Source organism: Micropterus dolomieu, linkage group LG08 (genome assembly GCF_021292245.1).
Source record: "Micropterus dolomieu isolate WLL.071019.BEF.003 ecotype Adirondacks linkage group LG08, ASM2129224v1, whole genome shotgun sequence".
Classification (NCBI taxonomy): domain Eukaryota; kingdom Metazoa; phylum Chordata; class Actinopteri; order Centrarchiformes; family Centrarchidae; genus Micropterus; species Micropterus dolomieu.
This window is the reverse complement of record NC_060157.1, coordinates 6,861,615-6,874,097: the sequence shown is the minus strand read 5'-3', so window position 1 is coordinate 6,874,097 and position 12,483 is coordinate 6,861,615. Positions and strand designations below refer to the sequence as shown.

Genomic DNA, 12,483 nt, shown 5'->3' with positions numbered 1-12,483 from the left:
AGAGGACTAATAAAAACAGCAAATCTTAATATTTTAGAAGCTAGAACCTGTTGATCAACGTATCATTTAATCGACAAATCGAGTATGTTTCAGGAAATACACTTGGATGTTAAAGATGGAATTTCTCTAGAACTGATCAAGAAGCCACTGGACTTCTGTTTGCTCTCAGCAGTAAGTCTTTATAATTCCTGTTGGGTTATGTTTGTTCTTGAGAGCTCTATGTCATTAGCCAGATTTCCATCCAAATGTAACGCATGCTTTAACAAAGTTTCGAGAAAATCTACAAAAGAAAATGTGTATTAATAGATGTTTCCATCAAGTACCGTTGTCTGATTACTAAGAGTCGGTTTGTGGAGATAAAGAGCTGGTTCCAGAAATTGTCCAATCAACATCGATGAATTCTTTTGTGTATAGCATGCCCATGACAGTTTTCCAGAGCCTAAAGACTAGTTCACACTACACGATTTTTTACCCGATTTGCCGCTAGGCGAGAATCCGAAAACTGTGGTCGGGAGTAAATCAGTGGTTGATCGGCAGCCGCCAGTCATTATATGTGAACTACTCAACGAAGCATCAAAACGGCTCCCCGACACATTTCTGACACATTGCTGACGTCTGCCAGATATCTAACATGCCAAATATCTGGAGGAGTCGGCCGGCTCGACATCCACAACCAGCCAATGAGAGCATACAGCTACTTTTTTACTGCAAAACACTTTTTACTCACCTCCAGCTCTCTCTGTAGCTCAGACAATCCCTGCTACCAGCATGTGCTAATCCATTATCCCACCCATATCCTTTTTCTTTATAATTGCTATCTTTATAACAAACAACAGCTGTCTCGTGTGTAGGTTTGCGTCATTTCTCGTTTCACGTGTGTTTTCTTGGGAAAACGTGGTTTGGAGACCAGCTCGTGTAGTGTGTGACCCCTGTCTCCTATCAATCACATAGTGTGAACGTCACAACGACTTCAAGACTCCTGTCACAAGACGGCAATTAGTGTAGTGTGAACAGCACGGAAATCGGCCGACACTGAATGTTTTCGCAGTCTGCACAAGCCTTTACAAATTGCTGCACAAAGTTAGCGCTTGAGGACTTCTGCGCTCCAAACAATCAACAGCAGCATGAGTTAAGACCACTTTTTATTGTGTATGTCATTACTGACTTTACTTTTTTAGTCCGAGAAGTTCATGATTCCTATTAAAGTAACTTTGACATTAAGGAGTACTAAGGAGCATTACAGTTTTCAACTAACAGTAATGGAATGTGATCATCAGTCATATTGATTTATATTTACTTTTTAGAAAAAAATCTTTCGTCACATGGAAGGCTTGTACTCTAAACCTTCTGTTCCCACTGTCTGAGTTTTCTAATGGACTTCAGAGGGTTCATACAATGTGTCAGTGCACACGCTCAATAATCCACCCAGGAATGACTCTCAGAAGCTGTTATTTTCTCCACAAGTGTGAAGTTAATCAAAGTGCAGTCTCTCTTCTCCTCTCTAATCCTCTAAACGGTTCAAAAACTGTTGTCATCTATCCAAGAAAGTTAAATATTAAATTCATTACAAAATTTAATATATTTTGGCCAGAGCACATTTTCTGTAGTGTCAAATGTCATTTGATTGCCGTGTTCTGTGGCCAATCAGAAGCCACAGGAGAGCGTTGCAGCGTGCCTGTGAGTGTCGAGTTCAGTCCAGTATTAGCATCTGGTCCTATCACACAATTAACCTGCTTGTTGACCAGGAGCCCCTTTCTCTGTCGCACAGCTTTCAGCATGCCAGGTTGCCTTTACTCATGGGGGCTGTTTCCAGAGAGCAAATATTGAAATAGATTACAGAGCTTCACAGGCCTGTTAAAAAGAAAATTAAAATTGCAAAAATAGAAAGATTTTGAGTGGTAGATGTTTACAGTTCAGTTTAGTGTGATTTATTGGCATGAATGTTTCTTGTTTGCAACAAAATCAAAAAAAGTGTATATTTAAAGATGACATAACAAGATTAAATTTAACGGTTATAAATTACAAAAAACAAAATGACAAACACAGATACAACGTAAACTACAAATTAAAGTGAACAAGATTTAGTGTAACAGTTGGCTGAGACACTCCCTGAGGTTGTGACACAGGGTCACATACTTGAAGACTAGGTTTGCTGTATGTCCTTCTAGGATTATTCTTAATTTATTGTTATCTTCAAGTTCTTTAAAATCTGCTTTTATATTTATCACATTTCAGGAAAAAAAGTGTCTCTGTTTCCACCCCACTTACACTGTTGCATTTCTGTTGTCATTTCTGTTACTAATGAGAGATATAGGCTACTACTACATTAGCAATTAAAATACTGTACATTGTGACTGTCCGGAGGTAATCCTCAAATGAACATTGATTTATAAGACTATGGCACTAAATTGTACCGTCTAAACCATCTAATTTTTAAAACGCAGTAACTGATCACATTTAACAGGATTTTCAGACTTAAAAATCAAACATTTGCACCACCTTCCGATCGATGAAGAATGTGATTTATTGTACATAAAAAAAGATTTTAAAAAGTATATAAAGACATACAGAATTTAAAACATTTAATTGTAAATGTGGGATATGTTGTATATGTAACAAATACAGAATATTGCCTGCCTTATCTTTTAAAATATAGAACGGGACATGTTCTGTGCAATTTATGTTTTCCTTATTATTGGAAGCATATATATATATATATATATATATATATATATATATATATATATATATATATATATATATATAATATACAGAATATGTCCTTATATACCAAGTACATGTTGTGAAAACTATTCCTGCTGATAATGTTATATAATCACTACTTTTAACCCTTTTTAGACATAGAATATGTAACGGCGCTGGCTTGTATCTGTTATCTGTAGTAATGGCTTTTTGACATTTAGATATACTGTAGGTATTTGCAGACATGAAGAGGACAAAAATTGGCACGTGGTGCTTAAAATCAAGCAGTGTAATTGCTAGAGAAGTTCTTGCAAACCAGTTTCACGTTGGTTGCATTAATATCCATGTGTGTTAAACCTAGTTCTTTGTTTCTTGTAGACAAACACTACTGGATGTGCGCGCATTCAGGGTGGCAAAACCAACATGGTCTCATGAGATACACGTACCTCTGACTACATTTTTGCAGCGCCACATTTACGTACCCTCAGGTACATTTTGCCACAGTTTTGAGAAACAAATGTCCACTGGGGGTGCTAAAGAGAAGGACTGTACTGGAACACTACGATCACATTAGAGATGGGCTGTAGTTGACTTTTTGATTTTTATTATTAAAAAGGCCTAATCCTCAGCTTTTATACTTTTATATAAATATACTATTTTACAGTAGTGAACATGTGTATGTACTGTCACACCCAGCTCTTGGGTTACAAAAACGGGAGACACATGGGTAAACTAAATAACAAATTGATATATTCTCTTTAGTACCCGAGAGTATGTAATTGTGGCGCTGCAAAAATGTAGTCAGAGGTACATATATCCCATGAGACCAGGTTGGGCAGTCAGAAGACTATATTCAACCATTGCAATCAACGTACATTTTGCACTGTTGGTAAATTCTGGTTGACTCAATAATAAACTTCATTTCAGAGTTGGATCTGTTTTATATTTATTATTATCTAGTTATTATCTATTATTTTTATAACATGTGTGTATTTGCAGCAGGTCAGCTGCACTGAATCTTATATTGTTCAAGCCAGCTGTTAGCCAGAAAGCTAAAGGAAGAATGGAGAACGAGTGAGAGACATTCTTTCCACAGCTGTAAGTATTGCCATTATTGTGTCACAGTCTTATGATGCAAAGAACATTGTTGTCCGTTGTAAACTCTGTGTGACCAGCAAAATGCTTTCAACTGCAAACAATTCTACACCTGATTTATTGCATCTACTAAAGCAGCACAGAAACGTGAAACTTGTACAAAGAAACTCTGACCGCTATTGCCAGGAGAGAGCGGCGTTAAGTAATGTTTTGTGTTTTGTAAAGTGTTGTTCAAAAAGTCGGGAGAGACTTGCTTTATTTTTTTTTCATTTCAGCCGCTGGCGTTAAGAAATGTTATATTGTAAAAAAATATACTCATTTCTCCTGGTATGAATATGCTATTAGTTAAAAAGTCGGGAGAGACTTGTTTTATTTTTTTAATCTTAGCCAGTGGCATTAAGAAATGTTATATTATAAAAACTATACTCATGCTGTTGTTATGAATATGCTATTAGTTAGAGGGAGAGACTTGCTAAAGGCAACATGCCATTGCCCAGCCACCTGACGTATGGTACATCTGCATCCTACCTGATCCATCATCCTCCACAGCCTTGTCTCACAGTCATCCTGTAGCTCGCATAGCGAGTTATAAATATTATATCCAATATGAAGTCTTATGATTTGTTTTATATGAGATGTGGAGGAATAGAATATCATAAACCAGCCTGGGTTAGAATCTCTATAATACAAGAACTCATGAGACCAGCGGAGCAGGTGGACTGCATGATGTTATCAAGTAATAAAGGCTGACAATTTACGACATTACAAGGGTGGAGAACCTTTATCGGTTTGGCCCATGCTTCCTGTATGGCACTACATGGAGGTTTTCATTTCCAGAGGTATCCCAATAAAGCTAACAGGATGCAATATGGCTCCTGTAAAAATAGCTTAAGCTCATTTTCAGTCTCAGTAATTTTCATCACCAGGGATTTTAAATGGATGTGCTACATCCATTACAGAAAGAAGTTTTAAGCGCCTGGTATTGCACGATGAAAGCTTTTGCTCTGCTCAAAAGGCTTCATTGCTCTGAAATATTGCATTGTTAATCATGCTGAATAAATATGACTTGCAGCTAGGTTGTCATGTGTATAGAGAGGGCATGAGTGATGCGGAGGGAATGGGAAGACACTATAACTTCTTAATGTCTCTGATTAGGTTTAGGAAGAATATGTGTGAGAAACATAATTGAAATGGAAATATGTTTTGGCACATTCTTAAAAGCCTATTAAAATGTTTGATTGTTTACCAGAGGCTGCGAGGGCAATGGATATTTAATAGAGTTTGTTTAAAAGACAGAGTTGGGCAATAAAAATGTGTACATTACACAATTTTAATATGTTTTATTATTGTTGGTGGTAGGAGAAGTAGTATTTGGAAGGAATAGTTAGACATTTAATTTTTAAATGTATCTGAAGAGAGACAAGCTGTTGCTAACCATTATGTTAAGCTAAGCTATTCGGCTGTGTCTTCATATATCCTGTACAGATATGAGAGTTTGACATAGTTCGACATTTTAGGAAATACACTTGTTCACTGATACAACTCATGTCTGTACGCCAAGTATGAAGCTACCGCAAGCAGCTAACTTGGCTTAAAGACTGGAAGCAGGGGGCAACAGCTAGCCTGGCTCAGTCCAAAGGTAACTAAATCTGCCCACCAGCACCTCTAAAACTCACAAATTAAAGGGAGAGTAAGTGATTCTGCCATTCATTTGTAATTTTAAAAGCCCTCCTAGGGACGGGCATTGGAAATTAGCAGTAGCTATACAGTACATGCTGGAACATTGTTGTACAATTCTCTATATTTATAGCATCTGTCAAATAAACATAGCATCTGTCAAATAAACATTATAAAAAACAAAAAAACAAATTCACCCCTTCCTTGAGTGCTCCCTCAGAATTTCCATCCCAAATTACAAATCTGTGAGGTTTCTCCAGTTTTGAAATGCCTTCGGCCTTGCCTGGTCATATAACTTTCTTCACTTTATACTCTGTAGACCTGTTCCTCTTTGGCTGTTTCTCAGTCTTATTCACATTGCATGGAGTCCAGCATGTTTGAATGTTCCGGTGTATAGAACTCTCTCTACCACTGCTCCTGTGCACCAGCAATAGCACCACCTGATTGGCTGGAACAATGTTGTGGGGAAGGTCTACACCACATTCTTTGTTTTCCATTTGCAAAGCCAGGGGTGTCCAGGAAAACTGGATTCTTTCCTTCAGTTTCTGCTGGTTTTCTGGCAACCGACCCACTGCCTTTTGATTCCTTTGTCCAGCACATAAACCCCCGTAAAACCATAAAATTGTCATCTTTACACAAGATAAAACGTGTCAATTAGTGAGCTTTTAAACCTGCTGGTACACAGATTTTTTTAACCTTTAGACAGAGCCAGCTGTTTCCCCCTGCCTCCAGTCTTTATGCTAACTAAGCTAAGCTAACCGGCTGCTGACAGTGGCTTTATTTTTCTTGTTTGGACACGATTGAAATCAATCTTCTTATCTGACTCTCAGCAGGAAAGTGATATTGCAAATGTCAAACTATTCCTTTAACAGGTAACATCTTTAATGCATGTGTTATTCAGGCTTCATTTTTACATTTCTCACATCTACCCCAAGTTTAGCGCTCAATGACCCATCTATTTATGCTCTGTAAACCCCTCATACAGTAACAAATGCAGCCACTTCAGATTTCTTTGGTGGGGCAGGACCTTGGTTTGACCTGACCTTCGGCCTTGGGGCCCTGACTGATGGCAGTAAACAACAAGTCAGCATGAGGAAATGATGCATCCATCACTCTGACTCTGTTGAATCAACCGAGGCCTGACATTTGGAACCCACATGCTCAGAAGCCAGTCGTCTCATGATGCATTATGGCTCAGCTGATAACAAGAAAAATGGCAAGCACAAAGCGTTCCATCATGAGGGGAGCGTTATCGGGTTAAAAGGAACCCTAGCTTAGAAGTACAGTGCATTATTGTTTAAAACTGAAACATCTACTGCTCTACACTTAGAGAGGCAATGAATTAATCATTGATTAATATAGTTTCCCATATTTTCTGTGAGAGTTCTTTATATGGTTAGTTCAATTCAAACAAAAACTCATTAATTAGCATTTTTCTATCCTGTAAAACATTCTGGGACGTAACCTTTTTATATACAGTCTATGGACGTAACGCAGAAACTGTCCTAATAGACTTTTTGGGAAGAAACCTAAACTTACTCTACTATACTCTTCTATTAGAGTTAAACAGTGCCTTTAGGGTGTTTTGGTATTATATCTGCTGGTGGTGTTTGGGAAGGGATCACGGTGTGCAATAACAACATCAGGTTGTGAGGAAAGCTTTGGTAGCTTCAATGTGAGTTACAGTAAGAAGTCTGAACCTTAATAAGATAAAGGCTTTTAAGCTTGCTGCCACTCATGACTGTCTGGGATTATTTATTTAATTTATATCCTTTCATGTTTAGATAGAAAGTGCAATTATGAAGCAATTTAATCAATATTTTGTTGAGAAGCTATATGAAAACGTTAGGGGTTCATGAGATGCATGATTAAGAAGAACAAAACAAATAACTTAAATTTGATTTCACAAATTTGAATTCTTATTTCTAGGTGTTTGACGAGATTTCGTGCCACGAGATCTTGAGATTTTAAAACATGGCGATATTTCTTGTTGAGGTGAAAAGCTGTCTCATGATATCAGCATGATGGAGCGTGAGGGTGAAACTAGCCCACGCCACTATTAAATCGTTTGTGTGTGGCAGCATTTTTGGTACCCGTTGGAAACAATAAATGACAACAGACTGAAAGACAAGATTTGAACAACATGTAAGCAACATTTTAAAATGCACCAGCATTGTTTAGCATTTTGTAACTTTCAGTTCAGTTTGACTATTTTTCCAGTCATCATTTAAGATTTATTAAAAATAGTGTTAAAATATTGTGTCATGGTTCTCGTGAATACAATATCGTGTATCCTCTGGTCTTGTGAGCTAAGTGTATCGTCACCAGAGACAGTGACTCGAGTTTGAGACTCGGACTCGAGTTACACTTAAGTCGCACACACGGTGACTTCAAACTTGACTTGAGACTCGTCCTCAAAGGACTTAAGACTTGACTAGGACTCGAGGTACGGGACTCGTGAACAATGCTTGCTGTTATTCCCCTCTCCGCGTTACCTATAACCTACCTACGTAACATACTATGTATCTGCTGCGCACGGCCAGTGTTGGGCAAGTTACTCAGAAATTGTAACATATTACTAGTTACTTATCCCTAAAAAAGTAATAATATTAGTTATTATTTATTATTAACTAGTTACGTTACTCGTGACGTTATTATATTACTTTCACGACCAACCCCCGCCCACCCAACAAAGCAGTGTCTCCCAACTTTTTAATCATATTCAAAACAGCAGAGAGGAGTGTTTCTTAATGCCACCCACTGAAATAAAAAATAAAGCAAGTAAATCCTGACTTTTGAACTACTGTTTTTCATGTAGCCTATTTATAAGAGCAGTTTTCAGTGTTTTTACAAAACATTATGGTACTTAACGCCACTCTCTCCTGACGAGTCCAAACAACAATGGCAGTAGTAGCCGGAGTTTCTTTCTATAAGTTTCACGATGCTGTTCTGTTTTAGTAGATGCTTCACTAAATTAAATGTAGAATTGTTTGTAGTTGCTGGTCGCACAAAGTTTACAATGGACGACAATGTAGTAACGCAGCATTACTTGGTTTAATAACTGGAATAATATTACTGTTTTGGATAAGTAATCAGTTACACTACAAGTTACTGGTTTGTTATGTAAAGATGAATGAGCGTTTGTTTACTTGCCAAAGTTGTGGTAGTCGATTAACATAATCATTTACGTCCCGCTAGCTGCCATCACGTTAATTATTGATACTGACTAGCTGCAAACAGGTTACAGGTTTATTGTTGATCATGCAATGTTACAGTTTTATTTAGTTAACGTTACACTGGGTTTAAAGGTCTGGCGATGTGTTGACTTACAGTAGTTAATAAGCTGTCATTAATTGCATTGCACATTACATGGTTGTGCTCTGTAAGTGGAAAAACAGGTTATATTTACAGAATCCCTTATAGCTTTGTAGTGTTCTAAGTAGCCTGGATTGAACGTAGCAGGTGATACACATTCATTATAACAACGGGTGACTTGAGACTTGACTTGGACTCTAGCTCAGAAACTTGTGAGCATCTCTGGTCACCCCTATTTATTTCCAGTCTGTTTAGAGGGGTTTTTTTGTGACTTCATGACTTCTGATGCTTCACGCTTGGGGAAAAAACTGATGATTGATACTGAATTAATTAATCAATTCATCAAAAATAATTGATAGTTGATTCCCAAGACAGCTTGGTTAAAAAAAAATTATGTTTTTATTTCACTCAGTATCATACCTTAAAGGGTGTAGGCCTTTCACCAGATGTTATGTCACAGCTCTCTGACATTAATTAACCCTGTCCTCATTTTTTTTTTTTTAACTGTGAGGGGAAATGGCGTTTGGCTGTGCTACAACTACTGAAGCCATAGAAGTTAAAATAAAAACAAAAGAGTGAAAATAATATAAATTCTACTTTATTATTCAGGAAATATCAACTAAGTAAGTCGCAGATTATTCTGACGTGTTACTGAATACAGCGTAACACCAGCAGTAGGATGAGGCAGAGAGCTCCTCATTCTCAAGTTATGAAAACTGTTAGTTTTTACTTACTAACTCTAACCCTAACGTGATGGACATTAAATACATTTTAAAGCAAGACACTTGTTGAAGGTAAAGCTCAAAGGGGACTGTGCTTATGCTGTAGCAGCTCCTAAACTGTGGAACAATCTACCTCTGCCCATTAGACAGGCTTCTTCACTGTCTGTTTTTAAGTCTCTTCTTAAAACCCACCTCTTTTCCTTTTTTGAATGTATTTATTTTATTGTTTTATGCATCATGTGAGCTATGTATTTAGTGTCTTTTGTTTATTTTTCTGTACAGCACTTTGTGTCCACTTTGGTGTTTAAAGTGCTCTATAATTAAGTTTGATTGATTGATTGATTGGTGAGTATCCTTTGGTGATGCTGGTGATGGTGGTGACAACGATGTGTTTGTGCCTACATATACAGATTGCAGATGCCAGAAAATCTAAGTGTGATTGTAAATTAAAGATTTGATAAGGGATCAGTAGGCCAAATCCTGGTATTTTAACAACTTGGAACCAGACCCAAAATGGAACCGGCTATTACCCATCCCTACTTGCTAAACAGCCATTTGCATTTCAGTAGCAGCTTATCCCTGCAGAGCTTTTTCTCTCTCTAACAATTCAGAGATGCAACATTTGGTCACATCAAACACAGAATTCTCCCTTCCTCTCAGGTGCTTTATTTAACATTCGCTTCTTGTGCTTCCATTGTTAAGTGGAGCAATCATTGTCAGCAAAGCATATCCCCTTGTTCACAAGAGCAATATTGTTTCCCCTCATGGACGACTAGGGCTGGGGTATTGATCCAGGCCACAGGACTGTCAAAATTCAGCCCAATTTTATATTGTATTGAAACAAATTGTGCCTGGTGGGCACCCTCAGAGAGCACAGTATTATCTCACCCATCCTGCAGCCGTGCATTCCCAGCTGTGTGCTTTACCAGAATTATCACACCTCTTCGCACTATTGTTCACACACTAAGCTCCCGCACAGGGACATTTAACAGTCCAGGCTTTGTGAGTGACATTTTAACAAGAAGTCATAAAACATGTCACAGGAGAGAGGAAAGAAGACAAATGCCAGAATCCCTGAATCCACTCACAAAGAAAAGCAAACGACCCCTGCGGCTATCCTGATCACACACAATCATGTCAATACCGCTCAGTACACACACACACACACACACACACACACACACACACACACACACGCAGGCACTCAGGCACATGCGCTTTGTAACCATGTAAATCTGCACACATCCAGAGCAGAGACACATCCATAAACACACACACACAGCCTGCCAGGAAGGGCCACCGGGGTCCAGTCATGGCAGGAGCCAGTAGAAAACTGATAAGGCTGGCTGGATTTGTTTAATTCAGCCTTCTCCCAAAGCTGCTACTGCTGGAGGGGGAGGAAAAAAATATGACTGCACTGTGGGAACAGGTGATGTGAGGCAGGGGAACCAAGTGAATCGCAGAGACGAACATAACCACTGACAGGATTAACACTCGGCTCGACATAACGTAACAGTTGTACAATTTTGTATCATACATTTCCAACAATGCTTTTTGATAAATTCAAGGCAGGAATCATTGCTTCTTAAATCATCTGAAGTACTTTGAATCCTAAGCGACAGCATGGCAATCGGCAATGATGGCAATGATCAGAACACAATTTCCTCACACTCGGGCTGACATGAGGCACAGGGTATCCTGTTGTATCTCTCCTCCTATTAGCCTCACCGCTCTGGCGCTTCATCAAAGTGTCATGATGCACGTTGATCAAACCCAGCAAGAGCGAGGAGGGGAAAAAAGTGACATAAGCATGTGCGAACAGAAGCAGACAGAGATACAAATAGTAAACAGGCACGTACACACAAAGCAGTGACCTGACCTAACATTTTACACCATGCAGCCGAGTACATCTCTTCACCTCTGCCAGACAGGTGGAGTATGAAGCATAAAGCTTTAGTTCAGTTGTTGTTCAATAATTGATAAAAGCTGTGGAAAGGACAAGACAATTTCTCACCAGGGTTCAGACAGCAATATAATGGGCAGAGGTGTGTAAGACAGAGGCGGAAAGTGCAGCTGCAGACATCCACTCTAATCAAATATTAACATGGTGCTTCATAAATGATAGAGAAGAGTATGATATACTCGGGAAAGGCTGCCAAAAAAAAGAGAAGTAGTTTTATATCAGCATGTATTATTCAAAAGTAAATACACACTGTTAGTCAAAGATTACCAGTTGAGATGTTACAACAGTATTAATGACTGATTAACAAATAATAAAAGCCACTGCTGCATCTGTCTCATCTGCATCTGAGAGCGATGCGCCGTGTGTCTCACCCTCTCACATCCCACAACAAACTGACAACCTGCAACCTGCTTCAGAGCACCTCAGCAGCAGTGATATCAAACCAGAGAAATCAATCATCAAAAGCGAACAAAGAAGACAAAAAAGACGCACAAGGCATCCGATTTGACCCACTGATTCAATCTGCTGTGACAGCTATGTACTCACCAGTGTCTCTCACTTTTCCTTTCTTGATCTCTCACTCTCCTCTCTCTCTCACTTCTCCCTTCCTGTTTCTCTTTTTCTCTCTGTGTCTCTTTTTCCCCCACCCTTACGCTCTCCTCCCGATCCTCTCCCTTGCTTGCTCCTGAACAGAATGAGCCTCCACCGCACTCAGGAACCCTGTTTCTATGGCAGTGTGAGCAAGCAAGCAAGTCAGCAGGATACTGTAGTGCAAATGTCTAGGGGCAGGTCCCTCACTCAGCCCAGCGAACAGTCAAACAAGCTCAATAGCCTCTCACTTCAATCTTGTTGTGCTAAAACACCGCAAGCCACTTCAACTTCTGTTGCGGAAAGCATTGTTGAGACTAAACATGCCGTGAAAGGGCAAGGAAAAGAGAAACCTACTAAGGAAATATTTCTTGGCTCTCTAAAAACACAGGCAATGCAGCAAAAGAAGCATGCATAAGT

At 38.8% G+C, this 12,483-nt stretch overlaps 2 protein-coding genes across 8 annotated transcripts in view; both read right to left on the bottom strand.

Annotated features, from left to right (window-relative positions):
* The window catches only part of LOC123975176 (basement membrane-specific heparan sulfate proteoglycan core protein-like), a gene marked incomplete at its 3' end in the record, with an annotated part of 647,231 nt that overhangs the window by 446,896 nt on the left and 187,852 nt on the right, over positions 1–12,483 (bottom strand).
* Positions 1–12,483, bottom strand: part of syt6a (synaptotagmin VIa) — a 60,440-nt gene that overhangs the window by 26,994 nt on the left and 20,963 nt on the right. The gene's annotated exons all lie outside the window — the stretch shown is intronic.